Source organism: Gracilinanus agilis, chromosome 6 (genome assembly GCF_016433145.1).
Source record: "Gracilinanus agilis isolate LMUSP501 chromosome 6, AgileGrace, whole genome shotgun sequence".
NCBI lineage: Eukaryota > Metazoa > Chordata > Mammalia > Didelphimorphia > Didelphidae > Gracilinanus > Gracilinanus agilis.
This window is the reverse complement of record NC_058135.1, coordinates 216,345,750-216,359,239: the sequence shown is the minus strand read 5'-3', so window position 1 is coordinate 216,359,239 and position 13,490 is coordinate 216,345,750.

Here is a 13,490-nt window from a genome sequence, read left to right as displayed (position 1 = left end):
TTCTATCCAAGTTCACAGTCCCCTCCCCTACAGTCTATTCATGAATCTCTTCAGACATAAGCTATGAACCTCTTGATCTAGGCCAGGCGGAGTGTCAAATCCCTGGAATTCCTGCTGTAAGAGAAATTGAGGCTGGTGGATTACTTGAGTTCTAGAGTTCTGAGTGCTAATCTAAGTTGAGAGGATATTTTCACTGTGTGACAGTGATATGGCAAGTCTTCAGCAAGGGTAGGGGCAGAGGAGAAGAAGAAAACATTATTAGGCTAAAGGATTTAATTTGTCCCTAAAGTGAGTCAAGGTCCAGGTCAAAAGAGAGCAAGAGACAGGAGGTCCTGGATTCAAATTTGTCCTCAGACACTTCCTAGCTTTTCCTAGCTGTGTGACTCTGGGCAAGTCTCTTAACCCCCATTGCCTGGCCCCTACTACTCTTCTGCCTTGGAACCAATACACAGTATTGATTCTAAGATGGAAGGTAAGGGGTTAAAGAGAGAAAGGGAGAGAGAGAGAGAGAGAGAGAGAGAGAGAGAGAGAGAGAGAGAGAGCAAATTAGAACTCCTGAGATGATTTACTTAATAGTGAGAGAGGATCCTTAAGTGGCTGCAGCACTTCCAACTTGACCAAGAGGAAGAAGAAGAAAAGGAAGAGAAGGAGGAAGAGGAATAACAGGGAGAAAGTGGAAGAAGATGAAGTAATATCATCTTCAGGTACAGAAACTGAATCTTAAAAAAAAAAGTGAGTTATTCAAGTTTGCATTGCTAGTAAATATTAGAGTAGAAACTCAAACCTAGGTCTCTTCTGACTCAAAATCAGGAGGAGGAGGTGGAAGAAGACCCCAACTCTAGTCCAACACCCTCACTTGCAGAGATTATAAAGAATTGAAGGAATTCACTCCTAAAATGCAGGAATTAAAGGAATTGACTCCTAAAAAATGCACAGAGGCTAGGATATAAGCTGTTTTCAGCCAGAAGCTGTTTCCTTCTTCTCTAGGTATCACATAGAAGGTGCTTACCAACAAGCAACAAATGCTAAAGAAAGATTAGGCCTCAGAAATATTCCAGGGAAGAGACTTAAAAGCTGATAAGCTCTTCTGATTGGCAAGCAATGGAACTGCATTTCCTGCCTCCCAAGCAGTTTTATCATAGGGACCACCATATCTTTGGGAGGACACTGCTTAGGAGACAAATAGCCACAGTTCCAGGAGCCTCTGTCAACAATGAAAGAAATCAGGAATTTTCCTGTTATTGCTGCTAGGGAACAGGAGTCAGCAACATGGAGAGGCTTACAGGAAGGAAAGGATTTTTGTGAGGCACCAAAGCCCCTATAAATGTCTCTCTCCCCCCTCCCATCACCACCCTCTTCTCTGTCTGTCTGTCTCTGTCTGTCTGTCTGTCTGTCTGTCTGTCTCTCTCTGGACACACACACACACACACACACACACACACACACAGGGCTCTAGCCTTATCTTTTCAAAGCACATGAGTACAAGGAAATTTCTTAAGACTCCAGAATGCATGCCTGGGGTTATCAGGTGGCACCACCAATAAAGCTGAGTTCAGATCTTACCTCAGATATTTGCTAGCTAAGCCTAGTTTTCTCAACTGTAAAATGACAGCATCTCCCCCAGGGGTAATTGTAAGGATCACATGAGATAATGTATGTAAAATATTTTTGGGAAATTTAAGTGTTCTACAGAGAGTCCCCAAAGTTCAAGGGCTGTAAGAGTTTAGTAACTTAAAATTGCACTAAGACTAAGGGGATGACCTGTGTATGTGAATGCTAGCTATTAAAGGAAATTAACAAATATCTAACAAATCGGTCATGATAGTACCCCAAAGTAGTCTAAAGAAATCAGAATCCTTTGGTCTAACTTATAACTAACCTAAAATTTGGAAGGAAACATACATATGAGATTATGTGGTATGTTGGAAAGAATACTGAGCAGGTAGTCAAAAGTCCTGGATTCTGGTTCCGGAATTGCCATTTAAAAAAAAAAACAAAAACCTTTACTTTCTGTCTTAGGATCAATACCAAGTATTGGCTCCAAGGTAAAAGAGTGGTAAGGGCTAGACAATGGGGGTCAAGTGACTTTCCCAGGGTCACACCACTGAGAAGTGTCTGCATCCAGATTTGCATCCAGAACCTCCTGTCTCTAGGCCTGACTCTCCATCCATTGAGTCATCTAGCTGCCTCCAAAATTGCCATTTCTAAAGCAATGTGGCTATGGACCAATTAGTAAAGGAGCTAAGAGTCTGGTGATGGAAAACTGGCAGCCCAGTCTACAACCTGGCCATCACGGCAGCCTCCTATATCTTTGTATTTATTTTAATTTTATTTATTTATTTTTTAAACCCTTACCTTCCGTCTTGGAGTCAATACTGTGTATTGGCTCCTAGGTGGAAGAGGGGTAAGGGGAGGCAATGGGGGTCAAGTGACTTGCCCAGGGTCACACAGCTGGGAAGTGTCTGAGGCCGAATCTGCACCCAGTACCTCCCATCTCTAGACCTGGCTCTCAATCCACTGAGCTACCCAGCTGCCCCCTTTAATTTTATTTTTTGAAACCCTTAACTTCTGTCTTAGAATCAGTACTAAGTAACTGTTCCAAGGCAGAAGTTTGGTAAGGGTTAGACAATTAGGGTTAAATGACTTTCCTAGGTAACATAGCTGGGAAGTGTCTGTGGTCACATTTGAACCCAGGACCTTTCAAATCCAGGCCTGGCCATTCCTCCACTGCACTACCTTAGCTGCCCCACAATACTTAATTAATAATTTTTTTTTGTAAAAGTAAAGTCCAACTAATTATTAATAGGGTACACACTTATGGAGACTCAGTATTAAAATCCATCTCCTCAGGCTTATCCCTAAAACCCTGGGTAGTAACAGCTGCCACCTGGGGACCCAAGAAAAGAAAGGAAAGACCCCAGAGCCAGTGCTATTAGAAATATGTATCCTTGGGCATGATGGGAATAATTCAGGTATATCAAAAGTTTTAGTAAATTTTTTAAGCTATTTGAAGTCTTAATAGCTTAAAACTTCACTAAGATTTTTGGGCCGCCACCCCCAAAATGAATTACAATTCATATTTCATAATATAAATCTATATTTTAAGATTTCCAAAATTACTTTTCAACTCCTCTCGGATGGTGGTATAGCTAATATTCTAGAGTGGGAAACTGAGGCTTGGGGGGAAAGAAAAAAGGGAGTTAGGTTTGTATAGCTGGTAAATATTAGTGAAAACTCAAACTTGGCTCTTAACTATCTCAAAATGGAGTGCTTTTCCACTATAGCTGACATGCTACTTAAAAGAAGGGAGAAAAAAGACAACTCAGCCAGTCAGTATGGTTGCCAAAAGACACCACGGCCAATTCTGAGATCCATTTCAGATAACAATGGCCTCAGAGCAGCCCAGACCTCTCTCCAAGTTATACAACTGTACTTCCTCCCACAAGTGAGCCAGTCTGGTTCTGTACAGGTTAGAGGCAAAAGAAACTAAAGCAAAGAGACCTATTTATAGCTCCCAATATGGTTAGTCAAGGCAGGCCCTCCTTCCGGAGAAAGATTCAAAATCAGAGTCCAACTTACCTCCTATTTTTAGATGAAGGCTTAACATCTTAAGTTTTGTTATGTTTTGTTTTGTTTTGTTTTTTAATGAGAAATAGACATTTATCAACACTCAGTGGCAATTTTTTCCTCTTTGGGAAAGGGAAAATAAAATGCAATCTGGAGAGTTTCTACAATGAAGTTTTCCTTTAAAAGATTTTATTTTGAGGGGCAGCTGGGTAGCTCAGTGGATTGAGAGTCAGGCCTAGAGAGAGGAGGTCCTAGGTTCAAATCTGGCCTCAGACACTTCCCAGCTGTGTGACCCTGGGCAAGTCATTTGACCCCCATTGCCTACCCTTACCACTCTTCTGCTTTGGAGCCAAAATACATTATTGACTCAAAGATGGAAGATGAGGGTTTAAAAAATTTATTTTTATAAATCTACATATATCACAGCATTTCTTTATACTACCAATAAAATTCAACAAGAGATAGAAAGAAAAATCCCATTTTAATTAACAGGAGACAATATAAAACACTTGGGAGTCTACCTGCCAAGAGAAACCCAAGGACTATATGAACACAACTACAAAAGTCTTTTCATACAAATAAAATAAAATCTAAGCAACTAGAATAGCATTAATTGCTCATGGGTAGGCTGAACCAATATAATGAAAATGATAGCTCTACCTAAATTAATTTACCTTTACCGTGCCATTCCAATCAACTCTAATAATATTTCCAAATTCCAAAAATCCAATAATATTTCACAGAGCTAGAAAAAATAATAAAATTCATCTGAAGAACAAAAATTTTATTTTTAAAAGCTTTTTTCATCCCTAACATTCTGTTTTAAGATCTCTTCTGGCTCCAGCATTGAATAAGTAGCCCTTAGGCTCCAGATAAATGTGAGATGTGATTTTCCTTTTCCTAAAGATTCTTCCAATTTCAAAAGTCTATGACATAATATCAAAATGCCTAGTTCTAACCATTCTCTTCTTCCCTACCTCATCCACACCTTCCCCTCCCCAAGGATGTCTTTCTTCCCATCCTTTATCACTGTCTTCTTGAGAAAATGAATCCCCTCTCTTTTTTTAAACCCTTACCTTCTGTGTCTTAATACTAGGTTTAAGACAGAAGAGCAGTAATAATGGTTAGGCAATCACAGCTAGGAAATATCTGAGAGCAGAGACTCCAAACCCAGGACACCTTTCTCTAGGCCTGGCTCTCAATCCACTGAGCCACCCAGCTGCCAAGTGGCTTCTTTTTGCCTCCAGGATTAAATACAAAATGTTCTTTTGGGACATACAAAGCTAATTCCTTCTTAAGATCTTGGGAAATGGAGAAAATGTTTCATTAAGCTTTTTTGAACCATCTTTTACCACATGACTAGAATATTCCTTTTGGTCTTTCTGCTGCTTGTCCTTAAGGGGTGATAAATAAAATGTGTTTTGGTAAAAAGAGACAAATGAAGCTTTTTTTAGACCCTGACTGAGATACAACATGGTACTGATAGAGAGCCCACCTCACAGCCTCAAGAAACTAGTTTCATGTCCTGGCACTAACACATACTGGCTGTGTGACCATGGGCAAGTCAGTTAACTTCTCTGTATTCTAGACAACTCTCTAAGACTAAGCCACAGAGAAGGTCCCACCCGATCTATGTTGGTACAGTCAGTTTCCCCATCTGGTAGCATCTTCGATCAATTAAATCACAGAAAAGAAGATCAGAGATATAGAACTGGAAAGAGCCTTACAGCTCATCAAGGCTGACCCTCCTCAATTTAATAGATGAGAAAAGTGAAGCCCAGCTAAGTAGTTAAGGTAGGATTTCAACCCGGATCTTCCAGACTCCAAATCCAAAGCTCTATCACCAAAGCCACCTAGTCCGGTCTTTATGCCTGTAGCTCATTCAATTTAAATACACAATTAGTTATTTTATATATTTATGCTGAATTATATTGTATATTTATTTTGAATATATTTGCATTGCGCTATTTATGCACATGGATTTCTAAAGCACTCTGAGGTATACTTTCCTCATGACAAAACTGTGAAGTATCATTCAAGCATCATTATCTTCTTTTGAAAGATTCATAAACTGAAGTACAAAAAAGGGGAGCCATTTGCCCAACTTCACAGAGCTAATAAAACAGGGCTAGGATGCGGACCCACGTATTTTTCAAGATTAAACTTTTTTTAATTAAAAACAAAAAAAAAAATTTTAAACCCTTACCTTCCATCTTGAAGTCAATACTGCGAATTGGCTCCAAGCCAGAAGAGTGGTAAAGGTAGGCAATGGGGGTCAAGTGACTTGCCCAGGGTCTCACAGCTAGGAAGTGTCTGAGGTCAGATTTTTTTAGATTTTAATAACAAATTGTCACATAAGTTTTCTAAAGTTATATGATCGCCTCCCTCCCTTCTTCCCTTCCCCCTCCTGGAACTAACAAACAAGTCAGTCCGGGTTATACATGTATTGTCACACAAAACATTTCCATATTATTCATTTTTGTAAGTGAACAATCTTATAGAAACAAAACCCCAGAACATAAACCCAAATAAACAAGTGATAAATCACGCTTCCATCTGCATTGCTATTCCCACCGTTCTTTCTCTGGAGGTGGATAGCATTCTTTTTAATAAGCCTCTCAGAACTTTTTCAAGATTTCAAGTCATCTTTCTACTCTCTCTCGGGTAGCTACATTTAATCAAAACCATAGAATGGTTAACCTAGAAGGGATGATTAAGGTCATCAAATCTGGGAGTAGCTGAGTGGCTCAGCAAATTGAGAGGCTGGCCCAAAAATAGGAGATCCTGGATTCAAATTTTACCTCAGAAAACTTCTTACCTGTAGAACCCTGGACAAGTCACTTAACCTCCATTACCTAGCTCTTACTGCTCTTTTGCCTTGGAACCAATAGTGTTAATTCTAAGACAGAAGGTAAGGGTTTAAAAAAAAAAAAAGGACATCCAGTCTAACTGTCTCTGATCTCATCGAATGGTCCCTCCAAGCCTCTCCTGGACTGACAAGTCATAGTACCACAGTGCCTCCATTCAAAAGCTCTTTGTCCTTTGAGCCATGGAAGACAAATGTTTTAACCCAGCCTTGCAAACAAGTAGAGGGTGCCAGCCCAGAGTAGAAGCGTTATTGGGTCCCCAGCTCCAGCTTCTCCATACACAGGAGGTATACAAGGGGATCAAACCATCCAGGTCATTTATTCTCACCCCTTCCTTATAACTGAATCACCACTCTGTGGAGGCAGTCAAAGAACTCTGTCGCTATTAAGAGGAACTCAGCCAATATGGTTTATAAAATGAACAGAAGGAGAATTGGAAGAACCAGGGTGGGTCCTAGTAAAATTGCGAAGTAGCTCCCACAGCTTCTGCTTTCCCCACCTTTTCCTTTTCCCTGGTTCCTTTTTATATCTTTCTCCCCTATTTCTAAGTCATCCTTTCATTATCCTAACTACTTGGGCAAGTCCCTCCCTCCTCCCCTTCCATCTTGAGGCTCTTCGTTTTACAGATAGGAGAAGTGGACTGAAAAATCTCTAGGGCACCTTCCAGTTCTGATGCCTACGGTGGAAAAACCCTGCTCTCAGGAAATGATCTAATTCTCAGCCCTTTCTGCCTTAACATGATGGTCAGAACTTAGGAACCTTATTGTAGAAGATCTTACTTTGTAGCCGAGGCCCCTGAGGTCTGGATCAGTGTCTTATTATTTCTCTTTAGGTTTTCCAGACTGCTCTCCTGGTCCTCCTATCTGTCTGAATGCCCCTTCTCTGTCTCCTTTGCTGAATCCTCATGTTACACCCACCAACAACAGGTACCCTCTTCTCTCTCAATACTAATTTTTTGGTTGACATCATCAGTTCCCATTGATTCAATTATCAGTTCTATGCAGATGCTTCTTGGATCTATTTAATCAGCTCCAGCCTCTCTCCTGACTTTGTCTTACATCTCCAGCTGCCTACTGGACATCTCAAACTGGGTGTCCACAACACCTTAGATATACACCAAACCGAATGCTTTTTCTTTCACCTCAAACCCTCCCTTCTTCCTAACTGTCCTATTCCTGTGGAGGGCACCACTCTCCTCCCAGGCACCCAAACTTGAAACTAGTTGTCATCCCCAACTCCTGATTCCTTATTCTCATTGTTGTTGAATTGTGTCTGACTTTTCATAGCACACCAATAGCATCCGTGGAGTTTACTTGGCAAAGATACTAGAATTGTTTGCCATTCCCTTCTCCAGTGGATTAAGGCAAACAGAGGTTAAGTCACATAACTAGTAAATATCTGAGCCTGGATTTGAATTCAGTTCTACCTGACTATAGATCTAGTGTTCTATCCACTGAGAAAATTAGCTGCTTCTTCACTCTCGTAACGACATGCAAACAGCTGCAAAATCTTGTCATTTCTACCATTATAACATCTCTTGCTTATGCCAAATTCTCTCTTCTAACACTTAAAAAAAACCCCAACCTTGTTTTTTGTCTTAGAATCAATACTGTGTATTGGTTCCAAGGCAGAAGAATGGTAAGGGCTAGCCAATGGGGGTTAAGTGACTTGCCCAGGGTCATAAAGGTAGGAAGTGTCTGAGGCCAGATTTTTGAACCCAGGACATGGTTCTGAATCCAGTGAGCCACCTAATTTCCCTTTCTTCTAATACTTCTACCACCCTATTCAATAAATTCCAGTGGTTCCAAATATAAAAATCCTATTTTTGACTTTTGAAGTCCTTTACAACCTGATTCCTCTCTCCCTCTCCAGCCTTTTTGGGATCTAGTGCTAATGGGCTTCTCTGGTGTCTGTTGCACAAGACACTTCATTTCCACACTCACAGCATTTTCACTGGCTGTTCCATAAACCTGAAATACTCTCCTTCCTCATCTCTGCCTCCTGGAATGCCTCAGCTAAAATTCCACCTTGGGCAAAACGTCTTTCCTGTCTCCCTTTGATGCTATTGCCTTCCTTCTGCAATTATCTCCAATTTACTCTGTATATGTCCTCTATTGCAGCGTTGTTGGCATGATGTTTCCCCAACAGATTGTGAGCTCCTTGAGAGCAGGGGCTGCTTTTTGCCTCTTTTTGTATCCTCCCCACTTAGGGAAGTGCCTGACATACAGTAGGGATTTAATAAATTATTCTTTGTGACCCTAGGCAAGTCACTTAACCTCATTTGTCTAGCCCTTGCTCTTCTGTCTTAAGAGTTATTATTAAGACAGAAAGTAAGGGCTCTTAAAAAAATATATTGACTTGACTGGAGAGAAGTAACTTTCACCATCATTATAGGAGTAGTAACAAAGACAGGATTCTAATCCACATTCTTCTGTCTCCAGATGCAGTCTTGTCTCCCTTCTACCAAGTGTCTTTCTGATCCTTTCTCTGCCAGCGGTTCTTTACATATTAAGCTTGATTTCCAATCAATAAAGATATCAATGGATCACTTTTATGTGGTGTTTTAAATAGTTTTATCATATAACCTCTGATAATCTTGATAGCCCAAATATTATCTTCTCTATTTTTCAGACAGGGAAACAGAGTTAGATAAGTCATCCAGGGTTAACACTGCTAATAATTGTAAGTTATCTCTTCTGTATTCTTATTCAGAGATGACTGACAATGAATTTGTAAATATTTACTATAAGCCAAAGCAAGGATTGGAAAAGTAGGGAAGACAAGATTTTCCAGCAGGTGCTTCCTACTCCCCTTCTGAATAAGGCTAGTCCAATGGTCCCTACATGTATTGAACACATCAAACTTGGAAGATCTTTGGGGAACTCCATATAAAAATCTAAGCCACACAATTATCTGAAATTCTATTCAGACCCTTAATTTCTTTCTGGTTTATGATTTTCTTAGCTATGCTTGAGCCAAAAGAAGTATGTTATGTATTATCTATATTCCACCTCTTGCTTTTTTCATTAGAAAAAAACTGACTAATGCCTAAGAATGAATGAACTATTAGTGACCAGCAAAATCCCTCATGGAAAAAAAAAGTAATACTAGGCTAAAAGATTGGAAATCATACTATCTTTTGGAAATAAAAGTCAATTTTGCTATTATATAACCATAAAAAAAAAAATCTAAGCCACAGTGGTACATACCATGTGAGCAGATAGGAGATTCATGTGGAAAGAGGAAAAAAGACTCAGTTCTACATGTAAAACCAGGTTTTATTTCTCTTCTAAAAGAAGTTTCATTCTTAGATGAGAACGAACAATACTGAAAACCTTAATCCCAGCATGAGTTTCAACCAGAATGTAGAGTGCCGAAAAGAATTTTTAAAATGTTTCTAATTCACATTTAAATCATAGAATCATAGGAACACAGATGGAGATCTGGATGAAGTCATCTGCTGTAACCTCTTTATTTTATAGATGAGGAAACTGAGGCTCAGGGAAGTCAAGTGACTTGTCCCAAATCTCAAAAATATTAAGATTTGAAGGTGATTTCTCTGACTAGAAGCCATTTCATTGCATCAACTATACAAAGGTCATAGCAGAAGAGTTTCTTAGAGATCACCTCTTCTAACCCCTTCCTTTTGTAAACAAGGAACATGAGAAGAGAAGTGACTTGCTCAAAGTCACACAGCTAGCAAGAGTTAGAGCTGGGGCTCTAACCTATCATCTCTGAGTCCTAATTCAGCTCTCTTTTACTCCACTAAACTTCCTTCCTCATCTGGCTTTCAGAAGCCTCGCTTTGAAAGAATGAGGGGGCCAAGGTTCCCAAGATCCCGCTTCTTCATCAGCCCTGGAGGAGACCTTCTATATTGCTCGGATCTCTGATCGCCCAACCTGTTCAAAATGCCAGCGCCAAACTTTGGACCTCTACCCCCAATAAAGAGGCTTACCTCAACTAGCCAAAGGAAGGGCTCACAAGCGAAAACAGGAAAGCTTAGCTTTCAGAGATAACCAACAGGAAAGAGGCTAAGGCAGATCGCTCCCCTTCTACTGACTTCTCCAGAAAGGAAGGGGGGGAAACAGCGATGGGAAGCACCATTACCTGGGATCTTCTGGAGCCACGTCGGATTTCTGGCCTGGAAGACACTACATTTTTTCGGGGCCTCCCTCACTAAGAAAAACCAGTTAGATCTCATGGGGAATGAAGCCTTTGTTATTGGCTACTGCTTTCCAGCCCCTCCCAGCGGAGGGAAAGTCCCCAAGCTTCTCTTTTCTGACCTTCCTCTTATCTGCAGAGGCTGGGCTGGCTGTTTCAAAGATCAGCTGGCATTCCTTGAAACTGAGGAACAGCAGAGATTATTCTTAGAATTCCAGAGTTGATTGGGCCACCTAGATTTGACAAATTCCTCTCCCTTACTCCCTGCCTTCTCTCCTTGCCTCCAGGCCATGAGTTGTTTTGTTTTGTTTTGTTTTGTTTACCCTTTACCTTCTGTCTTAGACCCAATACAGTGTTGGTTCCCTGCCAGAAGAGTGGTAAGGGTTAGGCAATGGGGGTCAAGTGACTTGCCTGGAGTTACACCGCTAGGAAGTGTCTGAGGTCAGATTTGAACCCTGGACCTTGGGTCTCTGAGAGGGGCTCTCAATTCACTGAACCACCCAGCTGCCCCAGCTGCCCCTTCCCCCATGAGTTAGTTTTTAAGACTGTACAGAGTGAACTGTACTGGGGCATGGTGGATAATGTTGTGAAGCCCACAAAGCCCAGTTTCAGGTACCAACTCTGACCCAGAGCAAATCACTCAAATTCTGAGTACTCTAGGCAAGTATCCAAGACCAAGGTTTTTACCTTTTTTTTTTTTTTTGTATTATAGACCATTGATGGCCAACCTATGGCATGGGTGCCAAAGGTGGCGCACAAAGCATTCTCTGTGGACACTCAGCCACCCTTCATCCCCTCTTCCTCTCCAGAGTTCATGAATAGAAAGGCAGAGGGACTTGGGCAGAGCTGCTCCCCTCCCCCTCTCCATCATGACTGAGGGCATTTTTCATATCCCACCCCACCCCTTCACTCCTGCCCCTCTGCCCAAAAGCCCAATGGGAGCTCACAGTGGATAAAGTGGGTGACTCACAGATGGCAGAGCTGGAGGGGAGCAGAGAGCTCTAGGGCCACTCCCCTCCCCCTCTATACACTGGCTGAGGACATGCCTCACTTCACCCAGCCCTCTGCCCAAAAGCCCAATGGGAGCTCTTCTTCCCTCCCCTGTGTGGAGTAAGGGTCAGGGCAGGACACACGCAAAACTTAATAAGAGGACAGGCACAGCCCTCGGTCTGGGATGTGGGATGGGGGCAGAACCTGGCATTCCATCTCTAAAAGTTTCACCATCAATCTTATGGACTATTCCTTTGGCCATCTGGGAAAGCCTATGGAGCCTTTCTCAGAATACAGTAAAATATAATACAAAGGCAATATTCCATTGAAATAGTTATCAATTCTTTTAGAGCCAAGTTCAAGAATTCCAGCTTAAGAACCTCAGATCTGTGCCAGTGAAATGTTTCAATGGATAGAATGACAGGCCTACAGAGGACCCAAGTTTAAATCTGGCCTCAGACACTTCCTGTCCTATCCTGGACAAGTCATTCAACTCCAATTATTGTTCTTCTGCCTTGCAACTAACAGATTCCAAGACAGAAAGTAAGAGTTTAAAACAAAATGTTTAAAGTTTTTAAAATTAAAATAAAAAATAAAAGAACCTTTGATCTAAGACTGTAAGGGAATGGCCTTACTTGTCTGGCAGTTCCCTATACTAGCACAATCACAGGTCTAGTCTTAATCCTTATCCAGACTACCCAACAACTTGCTTACCCCAAAAGTCAAATAGAGGAAGAGTTGGAAAAAGCAGGTGGCAAGAGAAATAGGAAAAAAGAAAATCCAGGAAACCCACCCTGGAGAAACATTCAATACATATTTTTCACAGTCCAAAAGGCAGCTGGAAGGTCAAGAATAGACCTAACGATCTGACTATGATTCAGACATTTAAGCTGAAAGGGATCTTAGAAACCAACTTGTCCACCTACCTTATTCTCTAGGTAAGAAATCTGAAATGAGGAGACTTTACTCAGGCTAATGGCAGACTCAGATAGGAACACAGATCTTCTGACTCTTGAGGTGAGATCTTTCCACCATTTATGATGAAGTCATACACATCATAGTTGAAAGGGAACTTAGGAAAAAGAATGTTAGAGTTGGAAAGGCCTTCAAACGTAGGATATCAGGAGTGAAAAAGGACCTTAAAATATAGACTATTAGGACTGAAAGGGTCCTGAGAACATAGAACAACAGAGGTGGAAAGAACCTTAGCATCTCCATAATGTTAGAGCTAGAAGGGCTCTGAGGATGTAGAACATAAGGCTTGGAAAGGACCTTAGAACAAAGAACATTGGAGCTAGAAGGGCCCTGAGGGGATAGCATAAGAGTTGGAAGATACCTTAGAAGGTAGAATTTCAGATCTAAATGGTCCCTTAGTACGTGGAGAATGAGAGATGAAAAGGAGATTAGAATCTTCAGTAGTGGAGAACATCAGAGAAGGAAGAGATCTCAGAAACCATAGATTCCAAGTGCCCTCACTTTTAAGATGGAGGAAACTGAGGAAAGAGAGAAGAAATGGCATGTTCTATCTTTTTTTAACCCTTACCTTCTGTCTTAGAATCCATTAAATATTGGTTCCAAGGCAGAAGAGTGGTAAGGGCTAGGCAATTGGAGGTAAGTAACTTGCTCAGGTTCACATAGCTAGGAAGTGTCTATGTCATGATTTGAACCCAGGACCTCCCATCACCAGGCCTGGCACTATATCAACCTCACTAATCTGACATGTTACATCTTAAGAAGAGTAAAGTAAGTAGGGGGGCAGCTGGGTAGCTCAGTGGATTGAGAGTCAGGCCTAGAGACAGGAGGTCCTGGGTTCAAATCCGGCCTCAGACACTTCCCAGCTGTGTGACCCTGGGCAAGTCACTTGACCCCCATTGCCTACCCTTACCACTCTTCCACCTATAAGTC